The 23,050-nt window shown below is 37.8% G+C and overlaps 1 protein-coding gene across 5 annotated transcripts in view; it reads left to right on the top strand.

Moving 5' to 3' along the window:
- Positions 1-23,050, top strand: part of LOC131540336 (uncharacterized) — an 86,462-nt gene that overhangs the window by 6,314 nt on the left and 57,098 nt on the right. For 2 of the 5 annotated variants that reach the window (XR_009271253.1, XR_009271249.1), the window contains exons 3-5: positions 641-666; positions 1,373-1,439; positions 11,700-11,745. The gene's annotated coding sequence lies outside the window, so the exon portion shown is untranslated. The remainder of the gene's footprint in view (positions 1-640; positions 667-1,372; positions 1,440-11,699; positions 11,746-23,050) is intronic. The other 3 variants (XR_009271251.1, XR_009271252.1, XR_009271250.1) reach the window with 3 other exon arrangements.

The raw sequence follows: 23,050 nt of genomic DNA, 5'->3' as shown, positions 1-23,050 counted from the left end.
ATACTCATATTCAGGTTCATAGGTTCTGTCATACTCATATGCAGGTTCATAGGTTCTGTCATACTCATATGCAGGTTCATAGGTTCTGTCATACTCATATTCAGGTTCATAGGTTCTGTTTGACTGTTATCTTGACTGAGTCTTTAAAATAATGATCTGAAATCTGTATTGAAAAGGGAAATTCTTTGATAAGAGCAAAAAAAAAAAACAAGCAAGCGTTTTGACACATTTACCTTTACGTACATATAGCAAAAAGTGCAACACAGAGACATTTGTGACATTTACATTTGTGACCTGCATGGGCCAAAATGTTCAAGAGGAAATTTTCAAAATATTTTGTTGGTAAGTTCTCTTTATTGGCGCTGTGTTCCTTGTGAATATATGAAAGTTGAAAAATTTCAGTCTCAGATTCAGATCATCAGATTCAAATGATTTTTTTGAGTTTTAAATGAAAGTTTAATCTAATCCTTTCAATCAGAGCATGGTCAGAACATGATTATGATCTTTTGAAGTATATAATGTACTATATACTGTATACTGATGTATACTGTATATGATCTATTTTTGTGGAATAAACCAATAAACTGTCTTTCTGGAATAAAGCTCATTTGAATAAAGCTCAGATTTTCCCTTTTTTCAGATCTTATGCTGTGCTTTGCTTGAATGGTGAGTTTCATGCTATTTTTATACTTTATGACTGTCAGTTGTACCTAAAAAGAAGATTAACATGTAATATGTACGTAATGTAACATGTAAGAAGATTAACAAATAAATGCAGAATTATCATGCCCCATGCACATTAAATGAAAGCTGTGCTGTACCACTGAACTGACTCATATTGTATATAGTACTAAGTTGTTAAAAAGGGTTTTATTTCTTCTTCTTCCCCAATTTATTTTCTCGCCAGGACGCCATTATTCCTTTCTCAAAAAAACACAGACATATCAGACATATACTCACATAACTCCACACACTGCGGGGATGCAAACTCAATACAGTGCAAACAGTAACTTTTATTTCTTCCTCTGTTTCACACTCGCACACTCGCTGGAGTTGCAGTGGACTTTGGACTGTACCAGATGGCTTCTGCTCTGCTACAGGACTGAGTCTCTGAGAGGGGAGGGCAGGAGAGCGGAGCGGAGCAGAGGAGGGTGGGGGGTGGAAGAGTATGCAGAAAAGTGGCAGTGGTCTTTTCACTGAGCGTTCGTGTCTGGAGCGTTCACTAGCATTTACCACTCTCTCTCTCTTTCTCTCTCGCTCTCATTGTTGCTTAGGGTGGAGGTTGAAACTGGATTTAACTGACGCTTAAAGAAAGAAAGTAACGTGGAATAGAGTACCATAGCAGAGCATGTGTTGTATATGTTTTTTTTAGATATCTCCGTATGAATATAAAGAATGGTCACTGCATGGAACGAACAGATGAAGTTGTGGAGTTGTAGGTAAGTAGATTTCTGGAGTCTGGCTGCATGCTGTGTGTGTGAGAGTGTGTTTGTGAGGTTAAGTTTGGGTACCATAAGCATGTTTTTTTTTCAGTACAGTTTTTCACTACATGGGAGGGTCTAAAGTTAGCACACAGGTTTTCTTCATGTAAACACATGGTTATTTAAACGTTTATCTGGAAAAATGTAACAATATTCTACTTTGCGGGGCTTAGAATCTGTTTAGAGGACCATGTTTGTGCAGTTATGTTCGATTTGCACATACATATTTGATAAAAGTATTGTTGACATTATGTCTGCTGTAAAATTGTAATGTCCCATTTACAGTGGTGTTACTACATATTTGTACGAATATCTGAATGTATAATATTCTGTGCATGCGTGTGTGTGTGTGTGTGTGTGTGTGTGTGCATGTGTGCGTGTGTGCCAGGATACTCATCTGGAGTGTTCGTATGTGTGTTAGTGGATTTGTATTAATCCTGACGTAGGGTCTGCTCACTGCTGCAGTGTATGATGGACTCAGCTGCTGTGTTTCTCCTCTGTCTCGTCTGTGTCTCCTTTGTTCAGACATCCAGACATCTACTGCATCCAGAAATAGAGACTTTCTCTCTCTCTTTCTCTCCCTGGTGTTTTGAGGGGGCACACACACAGAGAGACAGTTTCAGACGGCATCAAAGCAGTTCCTCACAGCTGTCTGCATGTGCTGCCGGTTGCTTGATAAGCCAAGCGATGCAAGATTTGTTCTTCTCGCTCCTAATCCATATAGTCGCTCATCAGTTACTTGCTAAAGGGCTTTGAATTGTTTATGCTCATGCTGCATTAGCGTCATGTGTGCACAGCCTGCAGAAGTTGCCGGGTAACTTTCTGAACAAGCGTGCGCAGGTTCGGCAGTGGTTGGGTGGTAATCTGCACAAGAGTTTGAAAATATACAGCATGTCCAAAAGGATATCCTGAGGGGAAACCAACTAAAATAGCCACACTTTTGGAACTTGGTTTCAGTCTCTTATCACAAGTTTTGTGGTTATGGAGAATGAAAGAATCCGTGGCAGAGAAACTGATAAACGAGGGAAAGAAAAGGGAGGTGGTGATATAGATTGAGAATGAGGGAGAGAAAAGGGCTTACTAGGAAAATAGACTCATGCGGTCTTTGCATGCCGTGAATTCTTAGTGGCTGACCCCTATGGAAAATAACAACAGGCACATGTGAAGGTCATCCAGTCATCATCCTCCCCTCATGCTGACCGCTCATGACACACACACACACACACACCACTGGTCATATAGTGGACTTTCAACACTTGTCACTTACAAACCTGTCTGTCAGCACTTGATGAAACCACCAACTTAAAGAGTCCATAGCTTCATTCGGTTCCACATAGAGAAAATGCGAAAAAATGGACCAAAATCAAAGAGGAGGCATCTGCGATGAATAAGTGTTTCTTGTTGTGTCTGATTCAGTCTGATCTCCTCCCTTTCCTTCTCTTTTTAATCTGATTAGTTCTCACATCTTTGCTCTGCTGGCTCAGCTGGCTCAAACCGAGGAGCGAGGGGTCATGATGACTCCCATTGTGTGTGTCAAAGGAGACGATGAGGTCATGAGGGACTTTGGTCTTTCAGAGGTCAAAGTTCAGATTACGGGCAGGCTGTGCTCTTGGTGGGTAAACTGAATTAGATGACAACTGGAGAACCCATCAGATTAGATTAGAATTACTGTGGGTATTTCTTGCAGATCTGTGAATGTCCTGCAATTTGTTTTTGATGAATAAGTGATGTGTGTTCGCAGATGTTGTAGAAAGTGTGTTTTATTTGTTGTCAATGTCCGTGGGATTTTTGTAAGTATTCTCCTCCCCTTCTTACCTTTGCTCCACTTTTGTCTTCCTGCGCTGTTGCGCAATGTCTGAAGTTTTCACACTCCACCTCGAAAAGAATAAATTATTTAAACCACAGTGTTTGTGTATAATTAATGAGAAATCATCTAAGGTGCATATATGAACTGCTGCTATCTTAATAGCGATACATGAGGTGTATGAACTTGTTTATGTTTTTTCCAACACTCTGGTCATTTCATGGCCCTAGCGTTCATTTAGTAAAGTTATTTAATTTACATTGCAGGCTCTGTGAGGTGAATTGGAAGCACTGCTGGGTTCACCACAAGATTTCAAAATCATTGTTGATAGAGTGTAACTTGACCTTGGCCAATGGCGTCGCTCAGAACTGCTATAATCCCTCCCACATGTAAACAATGGCATGTTGCCCAGAGCAACTGCCAAAACCGTCATGCCTCATATGAACTGACCGAAAGTGCCTTTTCCCACCTCCCTCTCTCACTCTTACTCGTATTCTCTTACTCTTTTTCTGCTTTTTTCTGTTGTTCATAGGAAGAGAAAGAAAAGAATTGCACCTGTGGACAAAGCTCTTTTGTGTGGGCACATGTATTCCCAGTTGTAATTGCTTTGATTAAACAAACAATATACATATTGTTTTTTGTTATTGTCAGCTCAATTTAATGTTGTCATTCACTAATATAGTCCCTTGAGGATCTGTATTCTTAACTTGTTTAGTAGTATGAAAGTAGAATTAGGCTACATTATTATTTAGATAATACCAGTAGCAAATGTTATAATTGCTTATCGTAATTGCTTTTATGTGAGTAATAGAATACTAAGCAGCGCTTAAGCACTTTCTTTAATGAAGAAAAACAAGCATCAAGTTGCTCGATCCATAATTAGCAAGTGCTTTGCATTTTGCATGCTAAATTCAGAAGAGAAGAATGTGCCGACTGAAGCTCAGCTAACCGCATGTGTAAAGTTGACTGTCCTAAGCATTAAAATTCAGTTCTCTGTTGATATATGCAAGGGAGCATATAAGATTGTTTGAGCTAGAATAAGTCTGACAGTCTGTATTTAAATATAGTGTGTGGTGGCTAGAACAGCAGCGATGCAGGAAATATATTGAGGACTATCTGGTTTTCGATTTGCCAATATGAATGATCTCAGATGTGTTCAGCTTCTAAATGTTCGTATAAACACTACCATTCAAAAGTTGGGGTTGAAGAAGTGACTTATTTAATTAAAAAATATAACCGTAGTATTGTGAAATATTGTTGCAATTTAAAATAACACTTCTTTTTAGTATCTTTTAAAATGTATTTTATTCCTGTGATGGCAAAGAGTTTTCAGCAGCCATTACTCCGGTCTTCTGTGTTACATAATCCTTCAGAAATCATTCTAATATGAACATTTTTTTCTTATTATGAGTGTTGAAATCAGCTGAAAGCTTAAGATTTTTGTGGAAACTGTTCAAAAGAACAGCATGAAATGGAAATCATGCAAATATAAAAAATCATACTGCCTCTGAACTTTTGAATGGTAGCGTATCTTAAATTAGCACTGGTAATCTAAGATAGTATTCTTATAACAAAAGCTAAAATGGCACAGTATATTAAGTACCACATACCATCAGAATGTAATGTTAAATATAAGTATGGAAAATTTTGAAAGATTTCTCCAGACTCTGTTTGCATTTGACGCACTAAACAGAAGTAGACCTCATTATAACTGGCTAAACACTAAAATTAATGATGCAAGGAGCTGACAGATGTAAGGGCTGTAAGATCAGAGGAGAATTCGGAAGAAAACAGGACAGATAAACAGCGAGAGAGACTCTGAATTCGAATCTGACACGGTTAGCAGTGTGGTAGAAGAAGAAAGAGAGAGTGAGACAGAGATGCCTAGGGCTAAGTCTGACCCAGCTGTGTAAAAATACCATCTATTTCTTCATACACTCACACACACTCTCGTCTACTAAAGATACTGTTTATCTCCCTGTGCCTCTAACCAAAACAGGGACACAATTCTCCATCCAGAAATAGATCAGAAGTAGTGTGCTGTAAATTAAGCTATAGAGTCCTGACAGTGTTCTTATAGGTTTGGCTGGGTTTTTTATTAGATTATATGGGTATTGAGAGGAGGGCTGCTAGGAGGACAAAAAGATGTGCCCCTGCAACAATTATTCTAGTTTATGATTGCACAAAAAGGGATTGGAGTAGTGCATCCACGTGCATCCCAGAATAGTCCGAAGAATGACAGGAAGTGGGTTTCCACGGTTGCAGGGGTCAGTCAGGGTCAACTGTATGTGTGACTAGAGACTGGAGGAGTAGAATCTGAGCAGCTTGTACTGGTTCACACAGATTCTTGAGGGACATTTGACAAATGGTGTGACAAGGACACAAAGTTCTGCTCTACTGCTTTTGCTTTATAAGTGTTAGTGATGCAAATTCTCACATATGAAAATACAGTCTGACAGTCACGCAAATTAGTATTTTGTATTGTAAAATGTTCCCCATTATGTGTAGGTTTTTTTCCCCTTTCAATACTCAATGACACAACAATTGGTACTATATGTACTATTGTAAATTATTAACTTTAAAAAAAAAATCATTTTATCATATACGCTCGTTTCCCATATTTTTACATTAGCATTAGCTGTGCTGTCATATAACACAGTTAAAGTTGTCCTTAAAAACACTATTAAATATAAATCTTAAAATTAATATAATTTTTTAGACTTCGCATTATAATATTTTGATGTCTAAATGAACATGTAGCATTCAAAAATATTGATTGTAGTTTTTAGTTTGTTTCTAATTTATTTAGACAAAAAAAAAATATTGTCCATAACGAGGATTATTATCATATCGGACAGATTTGTAATATCTGATGTTTTACATTTAAGAACTACACTGTGCATGTGTATTTCTCCGTGAAAAATAAAGATTCCTTTGAAGATAATTTGATAATTAGGCCTTGGAATATATCATGGGAATGGTTCATAATCACTGAAATGACTGACTCCTAGCGTTTTGACAAATATTTGCAGTGTGTAACTATTTTCTGAAACTTATATGAGATTACTAGTGTATTTTCAAAGGAGTAAAATCAGAGAAAACTTAAGCAAACAAAATGTAATCTCATTGCTGTCTCATAGAAACATCTGTTATATTGCTATATAATATTGTACATACACTGGTATATAATACACTGTTCTGTGTACGTACATAATAAAGAGATCTAATTTAATTTTTTCTTAAAAACGCAAAATGAGAGCAGCAAACCGTATTGGAAATAGCACACTCCCGGTTTCTTTCAGCTTCCTGCAGCACTGCTTTAGGGAGGCGCCACAGAACACGTTCCATGCATTTTTGAGTAGTAAATCCAACCGCAGAGAGAAATCACATTCCAGTGTTAATTCACAGATTCATTTCCGTGAATTAAACTCTCTCTTAAATGTCAGAGCTCAGTCTAATGTTTTTCAGAAACATCTGTTTATAACATTCTTGTGTAAGTCTTTCGTGCTCCCTTTGTTATGCAGACTTATGCTGCAGATCTGAAACGGTCACCTTGTGTTTGTTCACTTTATCCAGCAGAATTGTCTCCTAACACATCATTAGACTTCCAGCATGTCTTAGGAAAACATGAGAGTGCCTCTCTGTGTACATTGCAAATGACAGAATGAGACTGTGTGTATGAAAGTCAGCCAGGGCAGTTGAAGAAAGCTAAGTGACTGCTGTGTTTATTATACATTCTTATGTAGAAGTCCAGAGAAGCATGTGCTAAATCATGGGCCGGTGCTCACACAAAACACACACTGTACTCAACAGTTAAAGTCAACATGAAGTGCTGTTCACAACATGTTACTTCTATTATGAGATATACAAATTCAGGTTTATTTTAACAGTTCAGGAAACACATAATACTCAATCAGAAAAATGTGGAGTGGACATTTTTGTTTGTTGGAAATTGATTGGATGATGAAAAGTGGGTGTTACAAACCAAAGTTAAGTCAGTTCATTTTGCTAAAACAATGCCTAAGTTAACTTGCATAAGTTGTTTATTAACATTACCCGCTAGGCCTTAGTGACATCTGCGGAAAGGGAGTTGTGGAAAGTTGTTTTAGAAGGAAAGAAAGTTGTTCTGTATTTTGGTTCAATTTTTTTTTTTTTTTTGAAAAACGTGCTGATAAACTGATCATAAGACCATGAGCATGCAATAAAACACAAAATAGAATACATTTCGATTGACTTTAAATGCTATTCTGTCCAGATTTAGACCTTTAATGCATCTGGTTAAAGAGAAATCTTGGAATGGCTTGTATCTTTGTCAGAAAATAAGACAAATGTGAGACTGGAAACCCAACTCCCCTTATGACATCCATTTCAGTGGAAACTGAGAAGCCAGAATACCAGTAACAATGAAAGAGCTATGAGTTCCCTTAATGACTGAGGTGTCCGTTCTCAAGCCAGAAAGAGAAAGAACAGGTCTGGAATGTAGCTTGACAGGCAACATGTATGTTGATACAGTTTCAGAACTTCTGGCCACAGTCCAAACTCAGATTCATTGAGCAACTCGTTGAGGGGGATTTTTCTTCATTCCTTTTTTGCTGTTCACTGGTCATCTAGAACCACAGAATGTCTCTTATTTGACCAAATGAATATTGTTGAGTACAAACAGTGTCTGGGACTGTTTATGCATTTTCATTTAGATCTGCTCCTTAATGGCTTTGAGATGATTTTGTGTGTTTGTTCTAAATTCAGATGTAGTCCATGTACAGCATGATCAGTGTTAATGGACATGCGACTTCATCCTAATGGACAGAAATGATGTGTTTACAAGCACAATAATTAGCAGGGGGTCAGTGTTTTCCCTGCATTTATCTGCCGCTAAAGAAAGGAAGGAGCCAAACATGTGCATGTGTGTGTTTGCTGGCGGTGTCAGATAGAGAAGGCATGTGTGTTTCCTCCCAGAGAGGCCTCTGCTGAGTGTATGTGTGTACACATGTATATGAACGAACTTGTTGCACTGCAGTTTCCAGGGTCACAGGGTGCAGCGTTTTCAGAGCGGCACTGTATGTTTACAGTGCTCATGCACATACATTGAGAGAGACCTACATTAACACACTCACCTACCCAGAGAGGCCTCTTAGGGTGGAAACCAACCCGCGGCTGTTTTGTGCGGTTTGATTCCTTGTGTCGGCCAGTTAAAAGAATATTCTGGGTTCAATACAGTGTTTGTCTAACAATGATTAATTAAATTCCACATAAAAAAAGTCAACTTTTTTTGTTCCACTTCTACATTTAGAAACTTACAATAGAAGTAAATGGGGTCAATTTTTGAGATTTTAAAAGCACAAAAGGTGATGCTTAATTTGATAAAAGCAATTCTTTAGTTGATACCATGTATTATTCGAGCTTTACTTATCCTTTTAGGTTTTTTATGTTGTGATGGAAGATACATTTTTTTTTTTCAAACTGAAATGATAACACCCATTGCTTATGTTTTGTGGTTGTACTATTGAAAGTATTTCAATGTGGATTTTTTTTGTGTGTGTGTGATAATCAATTATGCTATAATTTCTGTTGATTGAGCTTAACTACCGAGCACGGAATATACCTTAAAACCGGCCTGTAGCAAACGTTCTAACCTGTCTATATTAAAGCCAAAAATGGAAGGATCGAACAAATGGATCAATAAAATTCTCAGGTACTCATAAATATGTCCAATGATTTTGAACCTTTTGACTTTTTGAAACTTTTTGAACTGAAATCTAATTATTACACAATGCATATTTTTCTGAAAATTGATGGAGTATAAAATAACTTTTATAAAACATAAGTAATTTGAAAATTTGAGACCAAAGAGAAAAACAAAGGACTACAGTCGAAAAATTTTGACTGTAGTGAAATACAGAAACAGTTGAACTGTCAAAGGCTCTATTGTCTTTATTTTGCACTGGGCTCAAGACATCCGCATAGTTGTACCTCTCTGTGGGGCCTTTGCACTGCTGTGTGTGTGCATACGCAGGCGTCCTCTTACGCATTATGGGTTACAGTGTAACTGTGTCAGTGTTTTCTCTAGGAAGAGTGTTTGTCTTACAGACTGCTGGAGAGGCCCTTTTGTTTAACTTAATGAAGAGGATCATCCTCAAAATGAAGGCCTTCAACAGTACTGTAGGTTTACACTGTGGTGTAGTCAGTGTGTGTGCTTGTAAGAGACTGTGTGTGTGTGTGTGTGTGAATGTTACTGTGTGTCTCTGCAAGTTTGTTCAGTGCCTACACTCCAAGGAAACAGCAAGCAGTGAAGTGGCTCTGCTCAGTTATTACAGTTATTAGCTGTTTACATGCAAGTTGCGAAATTAATTTAGGCGGAAAAATGGAATGTGGCAAAAACATTTTGTGGGAAAAAAGACGTGTCCACCCTCATGTTCAAGAGAAAAAAAAGTCATCACTTCTGTGGAAATTGGCTGCTTCCTTTCAGAACTCTTTGGCAATCATTTTCTGACACAGCCATTGGCTCCAACATTTCAGAATGACCAGATAGTGGTCCAGATATAAATATGATCAGATATAAATTATTTTTGTTCTCTGAGCAAATTATTCAGTTACACAGATTTGTTGACACAAAGACACGCGATTTTTGCGACGCTTCTAGGACTTGTTTTTGGTACATGTGTTTTCATCATATTTGAAATCATATTTGATCTTCTCACTGAAAAAATACTTTAACCATGAAGCAAGCATATTTATTAATCTTTGTGCATTTTGGTATTTCCAAACAATTTTTTTTTTTTATGTAGTGTCCCTAAATTTACAAAAATGCATGGAAACATGACTAATGTATTTTTCACAGTTTTATGGCCCACCTTTATGTTAAATTTATGCTAAATATGGATCCCATGAAGAGTTTTTCGTAGTTTTTTGCTTCTTCCCAAAAGACCGAAAAACTATTTCTGCTTGTTTTCTTGCACAGGACTTGAACACACATTTCAGTAACCAAAAACCCTTTTAATTTTTCACTGTAATAATCACTCTCAGCTCGCAGTGACACGAACCACATGATCAATAACGCTGAACCTGAAGACCTCAAGATCCATGGTCATAGTTCAGATTTCTGGGTGAGGGGAGTCTGCGAAACAACACTGCCCTCTTCTGGAAAGAGAGGGGAGAAAAAATAGCAGAAAAGGCCAGCAACAGATCAGAGACGCTGCTCTAAGAGGAATAGAAAGCTTTGCAACAGATGTGCTCTTATAATAGCCTCTAATGGAAGTGAAACGCACCCAACCAAAATAGTGAAATCCAAATAGGTTAAATCCATCTTCAGGAAAGTAACACGAAATTGAGATCATCCCCACCCTCTTCTGCACACTTGCAATGCACAGGCCATTTTTGATTGCCTCTTTGTGTCTGTCACTGAACTTTTGATTGTTTTAGGAAACAAAAAACTAAATGTAGCTCATGAATTAGTCACAGTACAGCTGAGCTGAATGACAGACTAAGACACAGACATTCACAATTTGCACAGCGTCTCACAGTCACAAACACACACACACACACACACACACACACACGCACACTTTACTCATGTGCATTGGTAGAAATGGAGCTGTCTGGTGCCATGGCAACCAATGCGGATATCCACCCCAATTCCCACCCCCTTCCTCATCAGATAGAGAGAGAGAGCGATAGAACGTTAATTAAAATGGAAGCAGGGAATAACCGGAGAGTGGGGGAGAAAAGCATGGCTTCTACAAGATAAAAGGTTAGATTTTGCCTACAATGCAAACACAACGGAAATGAGACGAATCCGGATTTCTTCTGTTTGCTACAAGTTGAACGAAGTACGTGAAAAGAAGTCCAACATAATTAAACTAAAACTTGTTCCTTCATTTTACAAGCAGGGAAAAATATTACTTTATTATTTTCTATCTTTTATATGTTTTCTGGAATAATAATGATTGCCTTACCCACTTTTTCTTTTTCTATAAAATGTGTAAATATTTGCCATTCAATGAAGCTTAATGAAACATTGAAACATTAAGACACACACACACAAAGACAGACAGTCAGTCAGACAGACAGACAGACAGACAGACAGGAAAAGCACCAGCATGAGCTAAACAGGGCGCCAGGCCGGGGCATCTGAGGACAATGTGGGAGGGAGAAAAGCAGGGGGAGGGACTAAGGTAGATTTAGAACAAGAGAAAAGAATAATTCCACAGTACACAGAGAAATAAATGAAGGGATAGAGATAGATTATTGCAGAGTAAGAGATGGGGGGAAGGGGTAGAGTAAAGATCATGACTTGCTTACATTAGCTGAAGGCATTCAGACATGAGACAAGCTGCTTAAAACGTTACTTCTTTTACATTTCTTTTAAGGTTTGACTGTAATATTGACTAAGGTATGTTTTTGTATTTCCCTTACAGATGAATCTGCAAGTTCAAAACTGAATTGAATATTTCGCACATAGAGGTAAGAGTGATGTGATATGTCCATGCATATGTATGGTTGCAGTACTGTAGTGAACCTGCAGGTGGCAGACTGTCACACCAGCGTCCTGCTGTAGCTGTCTGTTCAACAGTCTTCAAAACATGACCCAGCAGAACAGTGTTATAAAAGGGAGTGGTTGGTGGCACCGCCCCTCTGTAGTCACAATCCATGAATCAACCAGATATCATCATCATAATTTGGGTAGAAGAACAGCGGCTGTTCATTTCTGAGTGTCCTGTGTGATTCTATAGTTGGAAAAGCCTTCCACATACTATAGCCTTTCTTTTATGTGTGCTGTCCAGCTCTTACTGTGGACAGCATGGAAGCGCATTTAGTTACTGTACAAAAAATGAGCTAAATATTATGGAAGCTTGTTTCCAAAAAAGAAAAAAATAATTGTGAGAAAGTTTAAAATAAGATATAGTCAGATAGCAAGATAGCGTAAAATGTCACAATATGACAATATATCTTGTAACTCCGACTTTCTTTTTCTCTTGAGTTCTCAAAGTCGCAATTGTGAGTTATGTCAAATGACATCACACTGGGAGAATCACATTGCAATAAAGTTGCGATAATGAGAAATGCAAGATATAGCAAATTGTGAGATATGGTCAAATTATAAACTTTACAAAATGTAATGTCGCAATTATTAGAAAGTTGCAGTTGCAACATTATGTGATATAACGTCACAATTGGTAGAAATAAAGATATATTTTGAAATGCAAAGTTGCAATTATTGGAAACCAAGATGCAACTTAGTATATTGTGATATCAAGTCACAATTTGGTAAAAAAATAAAGTTGCATTTGCAAAGTATTCAGTAATATTTTGAAAAATAAAGTTGCAATTACAAGACACAAAGTCACAACTGTAAAATTGCAATTTGGTAGAAATAAAGTTGCTGTTACGAGAAACAAACTTACAATTGTGCAATAGAGTGGGATAAAAAAGTCAATAGTAAATTTTGCAGGCACATTTTGAAATAAAAAGTTGCACTTATGAGAATAAAGTTTCAGTTTACTTTGAGGAGAAAACAGGCTTATATAAAATATTGAGAGTTTAATAAACCTGCCAAAGTATTTGCTTTCTGAAACAACAGTAATCGTGTTAGGATTCGGCACATCTGTGCATGAAGCGAGAGAAAGAAAACATGACTCAGCATTCTCCTGGCACCCTCTTAGGGCCCATCTTTGTTGTGGGATAGCTGTCCATGGATGTGCCCGATCAAATAAACCTTAATCTCTAAAGGCCTCCAGGCCAAACAGGCTGGTCTGGCTCCATCCAGTCCTATCCAGGCAGGCCGCCAGTCTGCCTGGGCCTAGCTTGCGAAGTCATGCCCACTGCGCCCTCCCCGCAGTGGGTACGGGACCGAGGGGAATGCCCCCTGCCCTCCCTTTTTCTCTCGCCCAGGCCTGGTTGAGATAGCCAATGGTATAACCAACTCGGACAAAGTTAAAGTGGTTCGAGACGAGCTTTCATCCAATCAGAGCACACTGCAGTAGAGCAAGCAGGTGGGGGGGTGGAAAAGAGAGAGACAAGGCAAAAGACAAAAGAAACGGAAGATAGCGGGATTGACTTGGCACGAGGGAGAAAAATAGAAATCGAGGTAGACAGAGGATAAAGGAACATGTAGTTTGTCGGACAGGAAGCAACGAGTATTGACTGTTGCTGCACTTATTGATCGCTCTCAAACGCTGTTTGTCCGGCACAATCACAGAGGCGTTTATCTGATTCACTCAAACGCTGTGGAGACATACAATTTTTGTAACAATCGTAACTGTTCTTTGAATAGTAACACCTACATTATGATTTCTGGACCTCAGGGCAGGAGACAGACACACTCAATGCATCTTCCTGCCAAGATTCTCCAAGTTCACTCACCAGTGAGAAATTGGTTAGTGTAGCAGACCGACTCCTCCGTTTCATATCGCTCATCCTTTTCCAGCCATCAATAGACGGATGACCCTGGCAGAGCGGAGGTGATGGAGGAATGGGCAGAGATTAGAGCTCCCACACACACTGAGAGTCTATCTATCCTTCTGTCTGTTTCCATAGAGGAAGCGAAAGGGTGATTGAATGAGTTCAGCTGCAATGCTTTGCATTCTGCTTCACGACGGCTTCTGTCCTCCTTGCATTCTCTGCCTACTATTTTATCTTCTCAAGAGTCCTCTCAGACACCACACAAACAAAACACATTCAGGAACACAGACTTAAAATGTACAAACATCCATTGGTGCAACATTACACAAAGCAGAAGGTCAGGTAAACTAGTGTTTCACAGATTAAGAATTGCACCTTTAGCTTGTCTCTGGAGCTGTACTGTCAAGGATACACCTTTGTTTCTTTTCTATGCCTGGTGCATATTGGTACCTTAGTAATATGCAAAATTTAAGGTACTGATATGCACCATTTAGAAGTGGATAAAGAACCTTTGAGGTTATCATCCCAGTGACAAGCTTTTGCACCCCTAAAGGTACAGTGTGCCTAATATTTTTCAGCCAACTCTGGGGTCCTCTTGAGAAACCCAATCTTGCCCGAATTTCTGTCATTGCATTATATCCTTTGTGTATATAGACTTTGATATTTCTCATTGCGTTGCACTTTGGTGCACTTTGCAATACATATGCAGTTTTTATCTTGTCTATGTTAAAGAAGATCTCAAGATGGACATGTGATAAAACACTAAAAATATTTGTTTGACTGTCTTTAGTGACCATCGTCTTCGTGGCAAAGGCTTTCATACATTCACAGATTCCAGTTTGATTGACTCTGCTCATGCTATTTCCATCGTGATGCACCAATTATTTTAGGCTTGCCAGGAAACAAAGTTATGTTTTACTGGGTTTTAAGAACTTTGGCAAATCCAGAAACTTCCAGTCAAAGTTCATGACATGTTGAATCTTTTCAAAGTTCTTGTTTGCCTACCATTTTGTACCACTTTAAATAGTCAAGTGTAGTTACAAGATCTGTACATGGTCATTACATTACATTAGACTGAGTTGGAATAAAAGTACTTGGCAGCATGCAGAAATACACATCCAGGAACATGCCATTTTTTTTGATAGTAACTGTTTTTCAATATTTGATTGATTGATTTAGTTTTGCTCAGTGCAACTCTCATTATATCTGTTGGGATGCCACCTTGAAATGGTAGCTTGCAAAGCTATAACCTACTTATAGTTTACATATTTACAGCCTTAAGGTAACAAAAAAGGTCTTAAAATGTGAAGAAATGTAATATAATTCCCCTGAAGTTTCTGTTAAAATAAAAGATTCTGATTTTGTATTTTCCTCAAAAGAAAAAAACAAGGATGTTATTTTGTTTACGTCTCAATTTTTTTGCTGTAGTATATACATTTTTAATAATAAAATACATTTTAAGTCATCCTGTGGAAGTTTGCTGAGGCACTCAAGTTGAGAACCACTGCCTTTGATGATATTTTAATGTTTCCGCTTGTATGACCATAATGTCATGCTTCTATATGCCAGGCACTGTTTTACTGTTATCACGCGATGCACAATAATTCAGAGTAGTAAAGCACACAGTATTTACTGTTGGACTAGGCACATATGTGTTTGTTTGGATAGTTCTGAGTGTCTATATACTCATGTCTTTGTTCTTATCTGTATCAGCGTTTTTATTATTACTTTATGATTCTTTAAGGCAGCACTGGAAGATCGGGCAGATCGCCACATACTGCTCATACCAACACATTATCCCACTGAAAAATGCCTGCTGAAGAATGCAGTACATCCCTCACCCTCCACCCAGCTATATCCCTCTGACTGACTTTCTGCCGTCTCTTTTTCACTGAATACGAAGGAAAAGTGGCGATTAAAATTGAGAGAAAGAGACAGTACTGTAAATCCAAGCATATGTGAGTGGGAAGATAGGAGATTTAAGTGATGAACAGGTGTGTGCTGATTTGATCCGTTGGTATGATTCTGCAAAAGTGTGTAAGTGAATAGCGAATTACTCTTTAACCGATGTGTGTGTGTGGTTCAGATTGTATGGGTGTGTTCTTGTAAAAATGTGTGCGTTGCAGGTATGACTCAGTGTTGGATATGAGCAGGCATGAGGTATTTGTGCGGGTTCGAATAGAGGATGTGACTCAGGAGACATGCATTGGGTGTTCAGTGTAAATCGCTCGATCTAATGACAACTGGAGTAATCGCATTGTTCAGTAGTCTGAGCCAGCAGTGAAAGTGCTCTGTGACTCATACAGAAAGGCAGGATGAAACCACACACACACACACGCAAACAATATAACCCCAAGGGCCGTCATTCACTGAACGCGAGATAATTTGCTATAAACATGAGATAATTCAGAGGGAAAAAGCCTAACGTGATTGTTTGTTTTTCTAAATGGTTTCTTTCATCTGTGAAATGAGTTATTTGAAGTTAATGTCCACTCATTCCCAAAAGATGCTAACATAAACCTACTCATATGTAACTTACGCAAAATGTTGTAACAAACTAATGAAAACATTTTGGCTGTATATATACATTTCCTAGTGTTGTGGTCAGTGCTGAAGTGTTTTATATAATTATTTCAGTGAACTCTGAGACCTCACCCAAATCTCATTATGATTTAAAACAGCCCTTTTATTCCATCAGTATTAGATGGTAATATATTCATAACATAATTCTGACTATGAAATTTCATTCACATTAAAGTAAACTTGAGTTGAATTTAGTTTAATGATCTCAAGGTGTATAAACAGTATTTTTAATCAATTTTAATCGGTTCTCATTTTTACGAAACAATATTGATTCTTAAATTCCAAGAATCGATTAGTCTAGGCTGTTTTCAGTTAATGAACAGAACATTGTAGCGCACCTCCCATTCAATAAATCGCAATAAACTTTGTGCTTTGTTCATAATTTAGAAGTATTAAGCTATTTTATGTCATGTTTTTAACCCCCCTCACCAGAACTCTCTGTTTGAATTGGCGCATAAATATGCATAAAAATGCATAAATAACTCAATACATACTGTATCATGCAATCTGTAAGAAGAGACAAAGCAATAGTGACCATGTAATGAAAACAGTTACTCACACTTGTGTTGCGACATTACTATCAGATCCAATATAGTCGGCACAGCATTGTATTTTAGTTTCAGTCTTTTTGAAAATCTAGAGTCATTGTGCCTTGTTTGTAAACGAATCCGCTGTAAAATGAAGTGAACAAAGGACCGAGTTCTTACTGACGTGGTCTGGATCTTCGTTAAAAATAAACTTCATCCAATCTTTCCTAATGTTGGGATCAGAAGGAAGGCAATACAAGGACTGTTTTTTTCCGCAACTTGGCACTGAACAGTGTCTTGTTGTCTTCAGAGCCATCTTTATTGGTTTCTGCGTAGACCTGCGCGTTCACCTCTCTTATAAACACTACATGCGCGAATGTTGGGCGGGGCTAAACGGGCAGCGATGTCGATATTCTTCTGCGGAGGCGGTGCCTATCAACACTATTACATCATAGAGTAGAACATTCCAAAAGCTGTCGTTTTGGCAGACTGCCTTAAATATAAGCTGTTTTTAGATTAACAACAAAGTTTTGAGCTCTGAAACTTACCGGATTTTTTGATAGTACAATGACCTCTTATATGTCAAGTCCATGACCCCTTTAAAACAAAGAGTACAACTTGCTAAAATCCATATCCTGTCTTATGTAATTGCTCAATCAGTGTTTCAACCGAGCAAAGACGTCAGTATAACAGCTTAATCACGTAATGTCACATTTAGCCTAAAAAAAAAACATATTCGGTGACGATAAACTCCATTAGTCAGCTAGAAAAATTAACTTGAGAGGAGCATTTTGCAAAATGCACCATATAAAGCATTCATTATAATTTTTGCTGTTCTGGAGTGTTTAATTTATGTTTGAATATATCTGTAAAGTGTTTATGACAGCCACCATTTAAATGTTTATATTTCAAAAAACCAATTGGATTAGAAATATAATTATGTAATTGTAACTTTAGTACAACTGAGTGTTATTTAAGCGTTTGTATACAAATCATTTAATTTTAACCTTCAATATTATAGTAATGATTCAGCATTAGTTGAGAGAGATTTTTTCCATGAGAAAATTTGGCATGTACTGTACCTGATATATATCCAAAATAATCAATATCGAATCGCAAACTTGTGAATCTGAATCGAATCGTGACATTTGTGTCAAAACCCAGCCCTGATAAGCAGGGGTTTTCAGTAAACTATTAGCTGACGATGTTGTTTAATAACTACTTGGCAGGCTTGACAATTTAAATATGTACCAAAATGTAGCCATAAAAGAGCATTTTCACTCACAAGAGAAGAGATTGAACATCCAAATAGAAAACATATCTGATAACAGAAATTTGGGGAAAATCATGCATGCAAAATTTAATTTAATATTAGGTTTAATCATATTTTGTGATATCTTGCCAGAAAGAGCATGCATTTACAGTTGATGAGACTCTATGTGTGAGATGAGATGCGCAGAGAAATTCAGATGGTCAACAAGCACTGAGTCTGAAGACTAAAGGTATTAGCATATTGTCGAAATTCAGACATGATTGCAAATTTATTTTACGTTTGCGTTGCCTCATTGTGCACACAAAGTGTGACAATTCAAATGCTTAAATATAATGCAAATAACATTAGCATTATTCAGAGATTAAAAAAGAGCTGATAAAAAAAAAAAAAGTACTTCCCATTCTCGCACAGATTTTAGCATGCACTTGTCTTCTCTGTGTTACTGTATATGCAGAGATTAACCAAAATTGTGTGTAATACGTGGAGGGAACAGATGGACTTGAAATTGCAGTTGTATTTAACTAGTCAATATTTGACACATCCATAACTGCTGGTACACTGTGTTTTTTTTTTTTTATATGATTGTTCATTTATGTAAACAGTTTTATTTTTACCTTTAAAAAAAAAAAAAAAACACAGATCAAGCGAGTAACTATATATTTAAATTGAATATGATTGCTATTTATTCAAAGACTAATTAAAAAGGAATATTTTTGCTATTGGGTTTCAAACCCATGAGTTCAAAATTTTCTGATTTGGCCAAGAATTTTACATGTTACTGTATTACTGTCAATAAGTACAGTAATGAAGGGTTCATTTGCTTTTTTTAAATTAATTATTTGCTTTTTTTTTGGAAACTAACATTGTTCAGACAGTTATATAAAAGGATTCTGCAGCTGACATTAAACAGGTGTGATATAAATCCTTATAGTAATGTGTGATAATGTTTAAATAGTATAGTACTCTTGGCTGGATTAGTGTTTTGTGGAGGTACCAAAATGTGCCAAAATGTAAAACCTTACCACATTTCTTGACTACTTCTCTTGAAAACAGAAACAAAAGTGGCTTTTAAACATGAGATTCATGCCAAGATAAGATTAAAACAGCACAGGCCATCTGTGAAGTGGTGGAATGTCTCTCTCTAAATGATCTTGGATTTTTCTACATTTATTAATACTTTCAAAGATGGTGATTATTTTTTCCCCCATGGTCATGAAAATAACAGAGCATTTTAAAATTGCGCTTTCCAGGGTTAGAAAAGTCATGGAAAATCATTAGTAAAAGAGTGTGGAAACCTTTAATTAAAGCTGAGGAGCATACTGTTTCTTTTCACAGTACAGTATGCAGAGGGTTGGTTCCACTGAAGAGTATAAACAGTGTGATTTTGTTGACCGACTCAACACAGCTCAGCCAGTGGCTTGAGTTTTAGGCAGGACTATCTGTTTGTCAAGCCAATTTAAGATGGGGGGTGGGGAGCATTCAGGAAACCTGTTTGAGAACATTACCCTTGGTGACTCAGTTTTATGCTGTAAAATTGCTCATGAATTGCAACTAATTTTGTCTATTGTCACTTCAAGTTGATTTGCTGCCAAAATGTAAATCAATTTAGTGCAGCTGTTTAGTCTGTCACCCCTCCTCCATACTTAATTGGTGAATGTGCCAGACCTGGAAGAAGAGAGTGAGAATTCAGCAAAAACTGTGGAAGGTGTGACACCCCCAAATCAAATCAGCTAGTGGAGTTCATTAGTTTTTCAGACTGTACCATACAATGCAAAAGCGAAAATGAAGCCAAGAGCCTTTTTTATTATTATTTCATCAGTGTGTAATTTTGTGCTCTTTTATTCAGTTTTTACATTTTTGAAATCGTGACTTCAGAAATGATTATTTGAATACATGACATCTAACCAACTTTCTGTCTTTCTTTCTGTCTACTTTTAGGTTTTAAGTCAAGTTTGTTGTATAGCAAAACATGTTTCACACAAAGTGATAATTAAAAGTTTTACATAAAATAAGAAAAGCAGAAGCATTTCTTTCTTTGTTTCTTTCGATCCTTCATTCTTTTTGTTCTCTCTTTCGTTCTTTTTTCCCTTTATCTTGTCCCGCTTTGTCTCTCTTCCTCTCCTCTTCTGTTGCTGAGGGATCGTGGTCTTGTCATAATTAGGCCCTTTCTGTCTGATATTATTCTGAGGCCCGTTAGGGGGACGGCAGGCTCTTCTGCTCCCTCTCAGCTGAAACATTACAGCTCTTTAGCCTGTGTAAACACACTCTAAGGTTGACTCTTCTCTCTGGTCAACACCCCTACTCTCTAAGATCTCAGAGTGGTGCTGTAAACACTGACCGCACTGGTGATTTAATCACCGTCCCAGAAATGTTAAATGTGTTTACAAATATAGGTTTCTTAATGTATTCCAAAGTGTTGGGAAATGGTGTGTCACTGACCTCTATTTTCACTGAAGCTCTTTGTAGTGCACTACAGTGTCACTTCAAAACTCGCTTGTCATCCTGTTTTGTTCTTTTCCGTAGTTGTTCTTAGTTACAGCCACGAAAACATGTACCGTGGTAAATGCAGAGCCTCTCAGTATGTAAAGTCCTCTCACTTGTGAGTAGTGCCCAATGTTAAGGGCTGCTTCAAAGGGATAGTTCACCCCAAAATGGCAATTCTGTTATTCCACAATAACATTTTAACATTTGTTCTTCAGTGGAACACCAAAGGAAAATTTTTAAAGAGTCTTCACATAGCTCCTTTCCATACTACAGCAATTCACAGTAACAATGCTTGTCAAGATCCAGAAAGGTAAATCAAACGTCATGAAAGTATACAAGTGGTCCATGCAGTGCATCAATGCTTCCTTTATTGAACGCAAGATTTGAGAACATTGGTGAAGGGGAAGACCATCAGTGGTCGAACAGTAGCCTAAATTTCGTCTAATCTGTCTATGATGTTATCATATGTCTTGAGAAAGATGGTGTATGAGTCATAGGCAAATTGTATGTTGCATTTGTTGTGTTTTTTTATTTATTTTTTTCGCTAAACCTTGACAATTGTGGCCTTGATGAATTGCCCTCAAATTTTTCTTTTGTATCCTCCATGGAAAAAACAGCATATGGGTTTGGAATGACATGAGGATGAGTAAATAATGACAGAATTTTCATTTTGGATGAAAGACTCCTTTAAGATGTTTGAGAGCGTTGGTCATTTTCTCCAGCACTTCAACAGTCCCTCTTGTTCTGGTGTTTGTTAAGATGTTGGGAGATGTTCCAATTTGTCCATTCATTTACTCCATATTTCCGTTTGTACTTTTCTTTATTTTTTTCCTTTTCTGGAGAGAAATTTGAAAGAGATTTGTCAATATCTGGCAGGGACCGTAACATACAGTTTGTGAGTTTGGGACTGCCAAAGGGAAAACAAAGTGTAAATTATTTAATTTACATTGTTGGATGCTGTAAATAGATCTGAAGTATTTTCACACATGTCCTTTCAGCCAGTTGATCACGAGTGAGAAAACTCTCTGGAAATGGGTCAAAGTTTGTTTACTATTCTGGGGTTTGAGGTGCATTGAAATGATTGGCTTTTCTCTGAAACCCTTTTCTCTCCATTTAAGCGCCCATTCATTTCGAAACATGCACATAATCAGTCGACTATTTTGTTTTGGGACTAACATCTCTGCTTGTCAATCATAACTTGTCATTTATCAATCAGGCCACAAGAGCTTGCATTACTCTGTCATTAAAGTTATGGTTGCTGCAGCAACTTCTTTTGTAGCCTCTCCTCTCACTGTTTTGTTTCCCTTTAATCTTTTTTATTTAAGCTTTTTGTTTTATATACCTATCTTGAAGGTTGAGGCTAAGTTTTGCGTTGAGGCATCTGGTCTAGGATCATCGCAAAAGAGGCAGTTTCGCTTAAGAAGTTTGCTGTATTGTAATAGTGGACGTTGGGCCATTGCTGGGTGTCTAAATGGGTTTTATTGAAAAGGAAATCTGTCAGAGCCTGATAAAAGAGAATGGGCTCCTGGACATGAAGAATGGGTCAGAGGGTTCATGCTGAAAAGACTGCCTTTTCATCACTGCATGACTCATTCTTTGTGTGTCTGTGTGTGTGTGCGCATGCATAATATTCAAATGCCCAATCATGTATATCCAAAATGTGTTTCCTTGTCCTTTTGGTGTTTATTAAAGTGTTAGGGATAACATTTACGATAATGCAATAATGCATAAATAGTCCTGGAGCTGAAGACGGGAAAATGTAGACATCTTTTTGTGTGTGCAAGTGATTTACCATGAGAAGCATTGTGCGATTTTGTGTGTGTAAGTGAGTGTGTGTTCTGGCTCACTGAGGTATAGTGCCCTCTTACCTCACCGCTCAGGCATCCCTGTGCGGAGCAGAGCAGTGTGAACAGAAAGAGAGAAAGTCTCACAGTGAGGGTATTCATATACTCCTAGCATTGACAAAAGAGACAGAGGGAGGGAGGGAAAGTGAGAGAGAAAGAGGCACAGGGGATCAAACTGAGATTGTGGAGGCTTAAACATCAAACATTCATATTACCGTTATGAATGACTAATCAGCAAAGATGGGTGTGAATTAAGCCCAGACTGGTTTTGCAGACTTGCTATTAAAAGTATAATTATCATCCAGCTATCCCAGTACTCTTAGTATGTGTTGGGATACATAGTACCTTTATTATTTACCCTCAAATGAGCTTGTCCATTGTAACATTACCTTAATTCATTGTTCTTCTGGCTCTATTTCCCCTTCTCATCTCTATTCCCCTCTCCCATTCTCTAAGCCCCCCCTTCATCCATCCAAACTGCCCAATCTTGCTCCTTTGGACATCAACTAGCGCCCCGTCCTCCCTCCCCTTTCCATCATACCGAGCAGGATTCCTAGAGTTCCAGATGCGGCGTTGCGTCCCTCACAAGCCCCTTAGCAGGGCCCTCTCCTTCATATCGGGTGGCCCGGTTCACCGTGTCCTCAGACAACCCGAGC

The sequence above is a fragment of the Onychostoma macrolepis genome, chromosome 05 (genome assembly GCF_012432095.1).
Source record: "Onychostoma macrolepis isolate SWU-2019 chromosome 05, ASM1243209v1, whole genome shotgun sequence".
Classification (NCBI taxonomy): domain Eukaryota; kingdom Metazoa; phylum Chordata; class Actinopteri; order Cypriniformes; family Cyprinidae; genus Onychostoma; species Onychostoma macrolepis.
The sequence above is the reverse complement of the archived record's forward strand: the minus strand, read 5'-3'. Positions and strand labels throughout refer to the sequence as shown.